Source organism: Rattus norvegicus, chromosome 3 (assembly GCF_021556685.1).
Source record: "Rattus norvegicus strain SHRSP/BbbUtx chromosome 3, alternate assembly SHRSP_T2T, whole genome shotgun sequence".
NCBI lineage: Eukaryota > Metazoa > Chordata > Mammalia > Rodentia > Muridae > Rattus > Rattus norvegicus.
The window spans coordinates 33,391,043-33,404,073 of record NC_141536.1 but is presented as its reverse complement, the minus strand read 5'-3'; the positions used below and the strand labels follow the sequence as shown (position 1 = coordinate 33,404,073).

Here is a 13,031-nt window from a genome sequence, read left to right as displayed (position 1 = left end):
AACTATAACTGAAATTTCAGGAGGGAGGGGGAGGGAGAGGGGGAGGGGGAAAGCAAGAGAGAGAGAGAGAGAGAGAGAGAGAGAGAGAGAATAAAGCAAAACAAAATAGCTGCTGTGAATTTTCCAAAATGAATGAAAGCTACGAAGTATAAACCCAAGAAGTTTAGAAAGCCTAGTTAAGGATGGGGGGAAACCTAGGGGGAACCCCACCTGCTCAGAGGATGGGGGAAGGAGTGTGGGAAGGGGTAACTGGGAGAGGACAGTGAGTGGGATGTAAAGTGAATAAAGAAAAAAAATTTAAATGGTAAAAAAAAAAAGAAAGAAAAAGGAAAGCCCAGCTCCATAACCACCAGGAGTGTGCCCGCGTGCAGTGCGGAGACTGAGCCAAAGTCAAAACCCTGAAGGCCAAAAACAAAGAGAAAAATCTTAGCTACAAGGAGGGAGAATTTAAACGCCAAATACAATGGAATAGAGAGGGAAATTTTCTTACCAAAAGACACACAAACAAACAAACAAACAAACAAACAAAAAAAGACACCTTTAAAACGGCTTCAGCAAGAAAGAGCACACGGAGTGGGAGGTCTGGGTCTGTTTTTATGGCTGTCAGAGATACTAGAACAAGAGTCAGAAAGCATAGCCTTCAAGTCCAACCCCTGGCTCGTGTTGGTTTGGAAAATTAACAAGTGAACGACTGGTCATTCCCTCCCTCTGAAAGAGTCAGAGAGGGAGTACTCTCTCTCCACACCCAAACACGGCAGAATCCTTAGCCAGCACAGTCAAGCAAGAAGGACCTAGAAGACAGCTGGGAAAGAGAACTATTTCTATTCACAAAGCATGTGGTTCTCTTTGGGGGGGAAAAAATCTGAATCGCTTTACCAAGTCTGCTACAATAGACAAGAGGTAATTTTAGCAAGTTCACTGACTACAAATTCGGTATACCAAGATAAACCACATTTCTATATAGTGACTAAAGCCCCTAAAACTAAATACTTAAGGTCTGAGCACAGTAAAACCTTATCTACAAAACCATTGTTCCAAAAATCTACGAAACATTCCGACGATAGAAACAAGAGGCAAATTACTGGTTATTTGTGGGCTGCAAGACTCAAATATTACGAAATGTCAATCAAATTACAACCTGCAACCCCAGGGGAAGTTTTATAGATACTGACTAGCCGATCCTACTATTCTCACAGAAAGGCAAAGGCGCTAAAGAAGCCATGACAATGGTGCGAAAGAACAGCACTGGTGACCTAGACCACCCGCTTTCAAATGGTACTAACAAAAGTGGTCCGGCCGGGTCGCTGCATTTACACATAGTAGGCAGAATAGAAACGACCGTTCCAGAGTCAATTAATCGTTATATTTGTGACATTTTATTTAATGTATTTAATATTATAAAGTATGTATAAAGTATACTTTAATCACTACACTTACCTCTGCTTGTTTATTTGTTTATTTATCTGAAGGTCTAAGAAGAACCTGCTGATATCGTGAGGTAGAACAATCAAACTCGTGCGGTATGGCTGGGCAGCCTTACACACTGAGCCATCCTTCTGGTGCCTGATTGATTTTCTTTGCAATAACCAAGAAAATTCAGTTGGGAAATTTTGGTCCTTTTTAACAACTTGGGCTACAATAATGGGGCTTACGCATGCCCCCAAAGACTGGCTCATTTGCATACCATACTCAGAGCTTAACTCAACCATAGACCTTAAGTGCAGAACATAAATGTATGAAGTTTTTAAAAGAAAACATGGACATTATTTAAGACTTTGAACACATCAGATAAATTTCATACAAGTCCTTAGTAAAGGGACTACTTTTCCTACCAAATAAGAATGGTTCTTTAAAATACGGCAAAGGATACAGTTGTCCGCGCATCAAGATTTATTTTCTCACTGTTTAAATAATGATCCCTGAGCATGAATGAGCACATCTGTAATGCAGCCACACTTCCTCCATCTCCGCCTCCAAAACTAAACAAATCCGGAGCAAAACGATGACAGGACTGGCCCTAATTTCCCTTCACTCACGGTTCTCCGCTCATTTCTCATCACCTGCTATTATGTTTTGCAAGTCACTATAGGAACAAGGAAAGATATAACAAAGAAAGAAACTCTATTCAAAAGATGTAAAAATAAAAGGTTAGGCGTTGGGGTGATAACTCTGTCAGGAAAGAGCTCGCCACTCAAGCATGAGGGCCGGAGTTCAAATCCCAGAACCCACATAAAAAAGCCAGCTGCATGGCTGTACACTGGCAATCCCAGGGCTGGGGAGGGAGAGACAGGCAGATCCTTAGGACTTCCTGCCTAGCCAAACTAGCAAGCCACAGGCCAGCAAGAAACCCTGTCTCAAACAAACAAAATGGAACTGTATCTCACAAACAGTGTGCTTCCTCTTGAGGCTGTCCTCTGGCAGGCACACACACGTGCACACACAAGTGCACACACACACATGCACACACACACACACACATGCACACACACACATATTTAAAAAAATAAGATGTTCTAAGTAATTTAATATTAACCCACCTCTAGGCAAACATTTGCCTTTTTTACATACCATACCTACTCACTTAGGCAACAATTCTCTGCAGTAAATAATAGAAAACTTCGAGGATCGTGGCCAGGGTTCCAGTAACACTCTCAGTGTGGCTCTCAACCCTCCCCAATACCTCTGTGCTCAGAATCCAAAATATTGTCTAAAACATAACTATGTCTCCTCCTGGGGACTGGGAACTCCGTGAGAACAGTGACTTTCTCATTTCTAAGGGTTTTGGATTTCCCACGCTTTAAACAGTATGGGGCATACAGTAGGTGCTTAGTGCAACTTTATAGAATGGATTCTGGCCCCAGGCTTGAATCATCATAACCTCCCTCTGCTTCTGCTCAGCGATCCTGACAATAATAGCTAAATGATCTGGCCCTTCCCACCTACTTTCTCCGGGATTAGGGATCACTCAACCAACTTCGAGACTAACTAGGGACCGAGGAGAGAGGATTATGGGAAGTCGCATGCCAGATTCCACAACAGAACAGCAAGTGTCCACTGATGTCCACCATCTCCAGTGGAAACAAAGAGCATCATTCACCTCGAGCTCCAATAAAAAACAGGCTAAATAAATACTTCAAAGCAGCACTTAACTTGGTCCCTGAAGGTCACCCACCGAGTTCAGTATCCGGAAGCCTGTTCGCCAAGCTCCAGCCTGTTAGTTGAAGGCAGGTAACAATGCTGAAACCCAGCCATGGCTTTAAGCATGGGAGTGCTCTCAGAAGGACTGAGAAGGCCCTGGGCTAGGGTGGGTCACTAGGGGAAGACCATAGACATCTGTGAGATTTCAACTACACACGGCCCCTCCTGGAACTCTTCCAAGTCATTACCGCTCTGTAAATGACAAGGATACATAGAAAACTGTCACTCATCCTAAGGGGCATGTGGACAGCTTAGAAAGCCTTTTCCGGGTTTCACGTGTAAGTTGTTCAACAAATTGACACCACGCTGGGGTCCCAACAAAGGGTGCCCCTGTCTTTCCTGCTATGCCACACCCAGTTCTTCTCCCCTCCCCAAGCCACACCCTATACTTTTCCTACTGAATTGAACTCTGGATATGCAGGAGGCATGACTAAGTGCCTACGCTTGCCTTGGCCTTGCTCGCAGACTTCCAACTGTGCTAGATGCAGAGCCGGGGAAGATGGGCTCCAGCCGCAGCTCAGGGAAGATGGCCCCAGTCACAGCTCAGAAGAATATCTGGCAAATGCGATTACAGCCCCAGATCTGCTGCTAAAGGATGGTCTAGGAGTAGGCTGCCCATTCCAGTTAACAGCACATGGCCAATGACAAGAACGGTAAGGAGGATTAAATGTTCTTATCTAAAAGAAGACTGATAAGTGAGCCCTACCCTTTCCTCTGCTATGGAAAGAGGACAATGAGATCGACAATAGGATTCCCCACAGAGATCAGGGAAATTATAGAAATTTCTAGAAGGTGATCTATAGCTGTAAACTGTTCCTCCCCCTTCGGCTTCCCCCACCCCAGACATCCTGGGGAAAAGGTAATATTGCCTAACTAAAGCTGGATGCATCAGACACCCTACCCTGTGACCCAGACAGTACCCCCTGATACTGCTCAACAACCTGGTTATATCCATTTAGAGCTGAGCCCCACTTTAATAGGGACACTTCACGTGGTGCTATGTCTGCAGTGAGACAACCTCCAACACGGCTTATCTGCACAGACATCTTTCCTCTGAGCATCCACCCTGACTCTTGGCAGACGCTCTGGCATATGCTGGGCATTGACCAAATGTGGAATGACTGAATGAATTAAGCACTGAATAAAAGCTAGCAGGCTGGGCAGCCAGGTTATCCACGCTGAGCGAGGCCTCCTTGAGGTGTCCTCAAGGAAAGCAGACACAGCGGAACTCGCAGTCCTATTTCTGTCTACCCAGAGTCGAAACTGCTTCTGAGAGCTGGCTTTCAAATCGCCTATGGTTGAGTGAGACAGGGCTACCTATCCCAGTAGCTAAGCTAATCTCTCCCCTCTCTCTCTTTCTCTCTCTCTCTCTCTCTCTCTCTCTCTCCTTCCCCTTTACTCCTTCTATTTCCTTCGGTGTCAGCTCTATTGACCATTGTGTACAAAAGAACATGTAAACCTAGTGGGGAAAGAACTAAGCTGCCCCGGAGGTGAGAACTTGTCCTGGGAGCTCATAGCAGTGATAAGATCTAGCTACACTGGAAACTGCAACCCTTGGACTTTTCCTTTGCTTTGCCTTCGGAAGGCCCAGCCAATTCCTACATTGTGTAAGACAACTTTCAAGCCACCAAACCCTAACCCTAAGAATTCTGACAGTTCATAATGGCAGAAGCAGGTTAATTACACCTTTCTACAAGGGGGACACATGCACTGACTGTCTTGATCTTAGCAGCTAGGAACAGCCCCGCCCCCCACCCCACCCCTCGCCACTACATTCAGCACGTCAGAAGGGTGCCCCCAATCCTCCCAGGCACACAGACATTACCACTCCCCCCAAAGCCCAGATGTCTTCTATTCCAAAAGATGCAGGGACCTCTGGAGACAAGAAGTGTTGAATGCGTTAACACCTGGGAATTAAACTGAGAGGAAAAACCCTCAAGCATCATGCTAGGTACTTCATGGGCATCAAATAATTTAAGGCCATCTGATGATTATAATACCTATGTTATATTCTAGGAAACAGGCTCAGAGAAGTTAAGGAGCTTGCTCAAGGTCACAGAGCTAGTAAGTAAACTGAAATTTAAACATCATTCTGGACCACTCTTACCACTTTATCACTCCGATCGCCAGGCACTGGGAGGGAGGTGGGCAGTATCCCTTCACCCCACAACACCCTCGGGCACAGACATCCACGCTGACTTACTATGTATGCCCCCTGGAGTAAGGGCAGCCTCGCCGACTCCGCTTTACCGAAGCCTACGTAACTAAACTAACCAATGTGCTGGTTAGTGATTTAACAACAAAGTCAAGCTCCAGGCAGCGCAGCGGAGACGGCGGCCCCCGCGGGCCGGACTGGAGCGCCGCAGAGGAAAGGGCGGGAGCTGGCTCGCACTTGGCCGTACAGTCGGGCCCCAGCCTCAGCCTTAGCTTCCAATCCCGGCGTCACTGGGGAGACCCGCGCAGCTCCCTGCGGTGCCCGCTCGGATGCCGCCCCCCCCCATCCAGATGTGGGCAGCTGCGCTACCCCGCGACTCGGAGAGTCCCGGGGCTCCGCGGGGCGTTTCGCAGTGCTCGCCGCAGCCGCGCGCCCCTCCCAGCCCCTGCTCTGTGGGCTCCGCACGCGGTCGCCCCGCAGAGCTCGCCCAGCTCACCTGCACAGTCGCTGCCGGCCGGCTCCCGGCGCCTCGCTCGGTTCCCGGCCTGGGCTCCAGGCACCCGCTCCGGGCTGGCGATGACTGTGACCGCGCCGGGCGGGGCGTGGCTCCTCCCAACCCCGAGCCACCTGGGGCGTCCGGGAGAGGCGGGCCGACAGGTGAGCGCCACACGTGGGGGAGCAGCCCGGGTGCCGGCTTGGGGACGCCGCCTGGGTCCTGCGCCCAGTGGCACGAAGCCCGGTGAATGCGAGTAGGTTGCTTAATGCACCGGTGCAGGAGGAGCTGTTCCCACCTAGCCTGGCGGGCTGGGAAAAGAGCACAGACCCCGCTCGGAGTAGCTAGAGGGACACTGCCGCCCTCATAGATGCGAGAGTCACTCCGGGGTGAAAACTGTGAGGCAAAGAGTACAACTGACTTGAGAAACAGAACTCGGGCCTTTTAGACCGTTCGGTCCTACCCCTTACACGCTTCACCTATCTCTAAAACGTCGGCTTTCCCTCGTGTTAGTAAGATAATTTTCTATTACTATGTCCTCCGCAACTCTGGATTGTAAATCCAACCTTGCTTCTCTGTAGATAAATCCCCAAAGCCTTCAAGGAGATAGCTGGTTTGCCGACCTACACTCTTGGGACGCCTGTGTAAGTGGCCAGTCACATCTCTAACTTACAAAGAGGTCACACAGAATAGGATGGCCTGTCTGTCTGTCTTGCACCAGTGGGAACCAACCCAGAATTGGGACAACTGACTCAGGATGTGGCAGAGTTGAATCTGAAGTCCAGTCCTGTCCCTCTCCAAAGAAAGCACGGTGGCCTGGAGGCTCGAGGGGCTTGGTAGGATGATCTCTTGTAGAAACTAGGCATGGGGGTGATCACCATAGAGACGTCTACCCATGGGCTCTGCACGATAAGGGGACACCTAAGCCACTGGCATCTTGAAATTTTTCCTCTTGACAGATGACCTTAGCATACGTGCAAGGGGTATGTGGTGTAGCTGGTTCCCGCTGGTTACATTTATGGACTCACAGAGAAAACTTACCCAAATCTGTACAGAAAGTAACGTTCGTCTTTCAAGATGTACAGAGCCCATCCTTCTAATAACTACTTCAGGGCCCTGCTATGACTGCGGACTAAACCGACAAAAGTTGAAGGCCGTCTGCCAAGGTGATGTCAGGGACAGGTGAACCCACCCTTCCCCCTGACCACAGGCTAACACTGTCAGGGCCCCGGGCCCCTCTTTCATCAGTGGATCAGACAGAAGGAAGTGTTTAAGATCTAGTGTTCCCTGGCAGGTCTACTCACAAGAGACAGTCCATCCTGGAAAAGAGTTTCATGATGCACCACATGGGTGTGCCTAACCACAGCTGCGACTCCCCCATGGCAGGTATGGAGGCTGATGTCCCAGGTTGGAGCAGTGGCAGGGCCTGCCTTACGGGTCACCAGTGCAGGTGGGGCTGAACAAAGGAGCCGCTCCAGGTCCCACCCTGGAGAGGTAGGCCCAGCCCTCTTGGTGTTTTGGTTTCAGTCAATGGAGCGTGTGAGTCTCTGTTGTGTGTGTGATCATGGATGGGCATTGTAAGTGATGCCACCTGGAGAGGCTGAAAACCTTCCAGAAAACATAAATTCTACTCTAGCCCTGCCCTTCCCCTTCCTCTCTCTCCCCGCCTGCAGCATGTCTTTTTTGTTTGCTGGGCTACACACACACACACACACACACACACACACACACACACACTTTTTTCTTTATCATTGAGATTTTTGTACACGTATGCAACGAATCACGATCATATTCACCCAATTCCCCCAAGTTCTCCCCCAGTGTTACCCAATGATTTCATGTTTTCTTTTCTCTTCTTTTTTATAACCTTTTTTTTTTAAGTCCAGTTAGTGTTACCCTTATGTGTATGGATGTGAGGTTACACACGGGAGCATGGGAAATCTACCAGTGGCTGCACATTTTCAAACAAAAGAATACTTCTCCCTCCCCAGAGTCCAAGAGCTCCTCTGTAAGGAATGGGGCCAGGAGAGCACCTCCCGTACCTGTTTTGGCTGGATTAGCCTTGTTTGTGCAGGTAACCTCAGCTGGCATGAGTTCACAAGCACAGTACTATGTTCGCATTGCAAGGTGCTCTGCCCTAGGCTCTAGCCCTTACATTCTCTCTACTTCCCAAAGCCAGGGAGGAGGGGGTAGAGGAAGCTGTCCCACTTAGGGCTCAGCCTCTTAATCTCAGCATCCTGACTAGTTAAGCATGCTTCTGTTGTTGTTGTTGTTGTCGTTGTGTTTTATTATTATTATTTTGTGTTACTTTATTTATGCATGTGTTTTATATATGAATGCTATGCCTGCATGCCAAGAGAGGATGTCAGATCCCATCATAGTTTGGAAGCTGCCATGTGAGTACTGGGAATTGAACTCAGATCTGGCAGAGCAGCCAGCCACTGTGCTTAACCGCTGAGCCATGTCTCCTGACCACATGCCACTTGATAGGATATTTCTTCTGCTTGGAAAATAGGAAGTGCCCAAACCAGACAAGACTTCTGCTGGAAACCCTCTGCTGGGAAGTGGTTTGTAGGACCTGGAGGTGCAGCCGTGAGGGTGGGTGAAATAAAGTCTAGGGAACGTGTGGGCCGCCCATTTGCAGAAGGTTCAGTAAATGGGACTGTGTGAGTCAGGGCTTCATTGCAGTGAGCAGACACCATGACCAAGGCAACTCTTACAAAGGCAAACATTTAACGGGGGCTGGCTTACAGTTTTAGAGGTTCAGTCTATTGTCATCACGCTTGGAAGCATGGCAGCCTCTAAGTAGGTATGTATGGTACTGGAAGGGCTGAGAGTTCTACATCTTGATCTGAGGTCAGCCAGGAGGAGACAACGTCCTCAGCAGGCATAGAAGGAGGCGCTCTTCTGCACTGGGTGGAGCTTGAGCATAGGAGCTTCAACGCAGACCCCCACAGTGACACACATCCTCCAACAAGGTCACACCCACTCCAACATTGCCACGCCTCCCAATAGTGCCACTTCTCATGGAGCAAGCATATTAAACCCACCACATGGGCCCTAACTGCATTGCTGTGTGTGGCTCCGGCTGCCAGTACAGAAAGCCTACTTGTGTCTCCTAGATATTAAAGATCTGGAGAAAAGGACCGGTGACGATTCTAGGATGAGGCAGGTAAAAACCACTCTATTTGCTATTATTCTGCCTGGCGCCTAGGAAAATTATGTTGAACTCCATTTTTTTCCTCAGCGTCTAGTTCTCTGATGGGATATTAAGAGAGAAAGGGAGGCTAGGGGATGGCTCAATCTGTAAAGTTTTTGCTACATCAGCTTGAGGACTTGAACTCAGATCCCCAGCACCCAGGTAAAAGCCAGGCATGTCAGCACTGGGTCTGCAACCCCAAGGCTGAGGGAGGAGGTCAGAGAAACAGAAGCAGGAGGATTCTGGCCTAATCGGTGAGCTCCAGGTTCAGTGAGAGATAAAATAAGGTGGATGGTAACTCATGAAAATGCACAACAGAGGCAACTGGTTGTGCACCCAGCACACAGGTACATGATCCTCCCCTCAACATGAACATGTACACACACACACACACACACACACACACACACACACACACACACAATACAAAAACAGATGGATAATAAAAAGAGAAAATATCTACATAGGGACAGAATCTTTTAAAAATGAGACCCAGGATACATTTACCTTTTAAAGTCATGTATATGTTAATACTTTGTCATGTCTTTTTTTTTTTTTTTTTTGCTTTATTCCATTTCTTTTTCTTTCCTTTTATAGTTATTTTTCTTTATTTACATCTCAAATGTTATCCCCTTTTCTGGTTTCCCCTCTGGAAACCCTCTATCCCATTCCTTTCCCCATGTTTCTATAAGGGTGTTCCCCCACTCACTCACTCCCAATTCCCCACCCTGACATTCCCCTACACTGGGTAATTAAGCCTTGACAGGACCAAAGGCCTCTCCTCCCATTGATGCCCGACAATGCCATCCTCTTCTACATATGTCTTTGGAGCCATGGGTCCTTCCATGTGTACTCTTTGGTTAGTGGTTTAGTCCCTGGGAGCTCTGGGTGGTCTGGTTGATTGATATTGTTGTTCTTCCTATGGGTTGCAAACCCCTTCAGCTCCTTCAGCTCCTTCAGTCCTTTCTCTATCTCCTCCATTAGGGACCTCCTTCTTAGTCCAATGGTTGGCTGTGAGCATCCTCCTCTGTATTTGTCAGACTCTGGTAGAGCCTCTCAAGAGACAGCTCTATCAGGCTCCTGCCAGCATGCACTTTTTGGCATCTGCAATAGTGTCTCAGTTTGGTGATTTTATATGAGATGGATCCCCAGGTGGGGCAATCTCTGGATGGCCTTTCCTTCAGTCTTTACTCCAAACTTTGTCTCTGCATTTCCTCCTGTGAGTATTTTGTTTCCCTTTCTAAGAAGGACTGAAACATCCACACTTTAGTCTTCCTTATTCTTGATCTTCATATGGTTTGTGAATTATATCTTGGGTCTTCCGAGCTTTGGGGCTAATATCCACTCATCGGTGAGTACATACCATGTGTGTTTTTCTGTGACTGGGTTACCTCATTCAGGATGATATTTTCTAGTTCCACCCACTTGCCTGAGAATTTCACGAAGTCATTGTTTCTAATAGCTGAGTAGTACTCCATTGTGTAAATGTACCACATTTTCTGTATCCATTCCTCTGTCAAAGGGCATCTGGGTTCTTTCCAGCTTCTGGCTATTATAAATGAGGCTGCTATGAACATAGTGGAGCATGTGTCCTTGTTATATGTTGGGGCATCTTTTGGGTATATGCCCAGGAGTGGTAGAGCTGGATCCTCCAGTAGTACTATGTCCAATTTTCTGAGGAACCTCCAGACTGATTTCCAGAGTGGTTGTACCAGCTTGCAATCCTACCAACAATGGGGGAGTGTTCCTCTTTCTCCACATCCTCGCCAGCATCTGCTGTTGGCTGAGTTTTTGATCTTAGCCATTCTCACTGGTGTGAGGTGGAATCTCAGGGTTGTTTTGATTTGCATTTCCCTGATGACTAAGGATGTTGAACATTTCTTTAGGTGCTTCGTTGCCAACCGATATTCCTCAGTTGAGATTTCTTTGTTTAGCTCTGTACCCCATTTTTAATAGGGTTACTTGATTGTCTGGAGTCTAACTTCTTGAGTTCTTTATATATATTGAATAGTAGCCTTCTATCTGTTGTAGGATTGGTAAAGATCTTTTCCCAATCTGTTGGTTGCCGTTTTGTCCTAACCACAGTGTCCTTTGCCTTACAGAAGCTTTGCAGTTTTATGAGATCCCATTTGTCGATTCTTGATCTTAGAGCGTAAGCCATTGGTGTTCTGTTCAGGAAATTTTTCCCTGTGCCCATGTGTTCAAGGCTCTTCTCCACTTTCTCTTCTATTAGTTTGAGTGTATCTGGTTTTGTGTGGAGGTCCTCGATCCACTTGAACTTGAGCTTTATGCAAAACAATAAGAATGGATCGATTTGCATTCTTGTGTCTTAATGTACTTTTGTTTGTTTGGTTTGGTTTGAGACAAAGTCCCTCGGTATAGCTTCCACTATCCTGGAACTCTCTATGTAAACCAAGCTGGCCTAGAACTCACAGAGTTCAGCCTGTCTCAGCCTCCTAAGTGCTGGAATTAATGGTGTGTGGATCAATCACACTGTGCTCTTGGTACTTTTTTTTTTTTAATTGTGAATTTGTGTATACAATTCTGGGCACTGAGAAGCCACTAAGTTAATTATGGTTAACATGGGAGTCATATAGAGAAATAGCCAGAAAGATTCAGATCAGAAAGAAGCAGGAGTCTAGGATTTAACTTCCATGGTCCTGGATCAGAACATCTGAGTTTAAATGAGAAGTTGAGAGATGTAAAACAGAATGATAACTAACCCTAAGGGAGTGGCTAGTTTGTGCCAGGCACTCTTCTAAATGCTTAGTCTTAGCCCAGAACCCTAGAAGCTGCAAATGAATTCATTGTTTTGGACTCCCCTTCCCACCCCTGCCACTTTAATCCTTATCTTAATTACATTTAGCATCACTATTGGAAAAGTTGAAACTCTTCACGTGACAAGCCTGTGAAAGGTGATACATGCTACACTCGGAGGATCAGTCAACACTGACATAGGACTTCAGGGAAGGGGAGGAGACCAGTTAAGACTACGGAGTTGTGCGATCCCTACCACCTGGAGAAGCACTCTCTTTCCATGCTGGGTCTGACCTGAGAACCGGAACGCAGGCAGACACAGTGGGAGTGATTATCAAAGCAACCTTTCCAGGGCTCCTGGGAATGAATGCCAGCTCCAGAGGGATCAGAAGGAAAGAAAAAACAGAATCCTCTTACTGATTGTGAAACTTGACATGTGTATCAAGGACAGCCAAGGATTGTGCATTTCTTAAGATTTTTGATATTCGTCAGAGTCCTGATGTAGCAAAAATAAAAAAGTTGAAGTCACCTTCCCGTAGTGTTTTGGGCATACATCTCACGTACTAGGGCAGCATGCAGAATTTTCAAGGTGGTATACTGTGGCTCTGTACCCTTGAGGAGACTTTAAAAAGATGAGGGCGGCCCCCTCCTAAGACTGAGCTGCAAACCAGCCTTTCTATATCTTTCCATTTGTCTTATTCTTCCCAGTCCCACTGGAGACCAGAGTGAATTTGCTTGGCTGGCTAAAACTCCAGCATCCGCATCTGGGAACACCCTTATCTTTACCTGAGTTCAGAGCAGCACCTAAGCTGCCAACCCAGGGTCTGCTCACAGAATTCCTGGCAAAAGAGAATATTCAGGGTCCTATTTGTCCTCTGTTGAGGTACTGGCAGTGAAACCCAAGGCTCTCCCAGAGAGCTACTTCACCAGCTCGCACTGCTGTGTTCCTCAGCCCAGGAATCTGTTCTTGAGCACTCTGATTTATGTTACCTTGGAAGGCAGCCCAAACACACTTATCATCCCCTTAATTGAGTGGGTAGAGGAGAGACAGTTTTCCAAACTAGTGTGGGGGAAACTTTTCTGTGTTAAAAAAACAGTTCTGTAAGTTACTTCTAATATTTCAGCTAGACTCTTCCTAGGGACCTTCACAGCTGGCTCCTTCAGCTACTGAAGTCTTCCCCATACCATATTTTCTTCACAGCACTGGAACGTTCTAAATTGTTTGACAG

At 47.1% G+C, this 13,031-nt stretch overlaps 1 protein-coding gene and 1 long non-coding RNA gene across 21 annotated transcripts in view; one reads left to right on the top strand and one right to left on the bottom strand.

Annotated features, from left to right (window-relative positions):
• The window catches only part of Lypd6b (Ly6/Plaur domain containing 6B), a 175,567-nt gene extending 169,124 nt beyond the window's left edge, over positions 1-6,443 (bottom strand). For 12 of the 20 annotated variants that reach the window (XM_087653071.1, XM_087653059.1, XM_087653057.1 and 9 more), the window contains exon 1: positions 5,850-5,955. The gene's annotated coding sequence lies outside the window, so the exon portion shown is untranslated. 20 annotated transcript variants of the gene reach the window in all.
• LOC147995462 (uncharacterized) lies at positions 3,679-12,329 on the top strand. The gene is made up of 7 exons (XR_015684334.1): positions 3,679-3,851; positions 5,215-5,262; positions 6,428-6,682; positions 6,806-7,012; positions 7,141-7,232; positions 7,838-9,018; positions 11,912-12,329. It is a non-coding gene; the product is annotated as an uncharacterized LOC147995462 (long non-coding RNA).
• Positions 12,330-13,031: the final 702 nt, after the last annotated feature.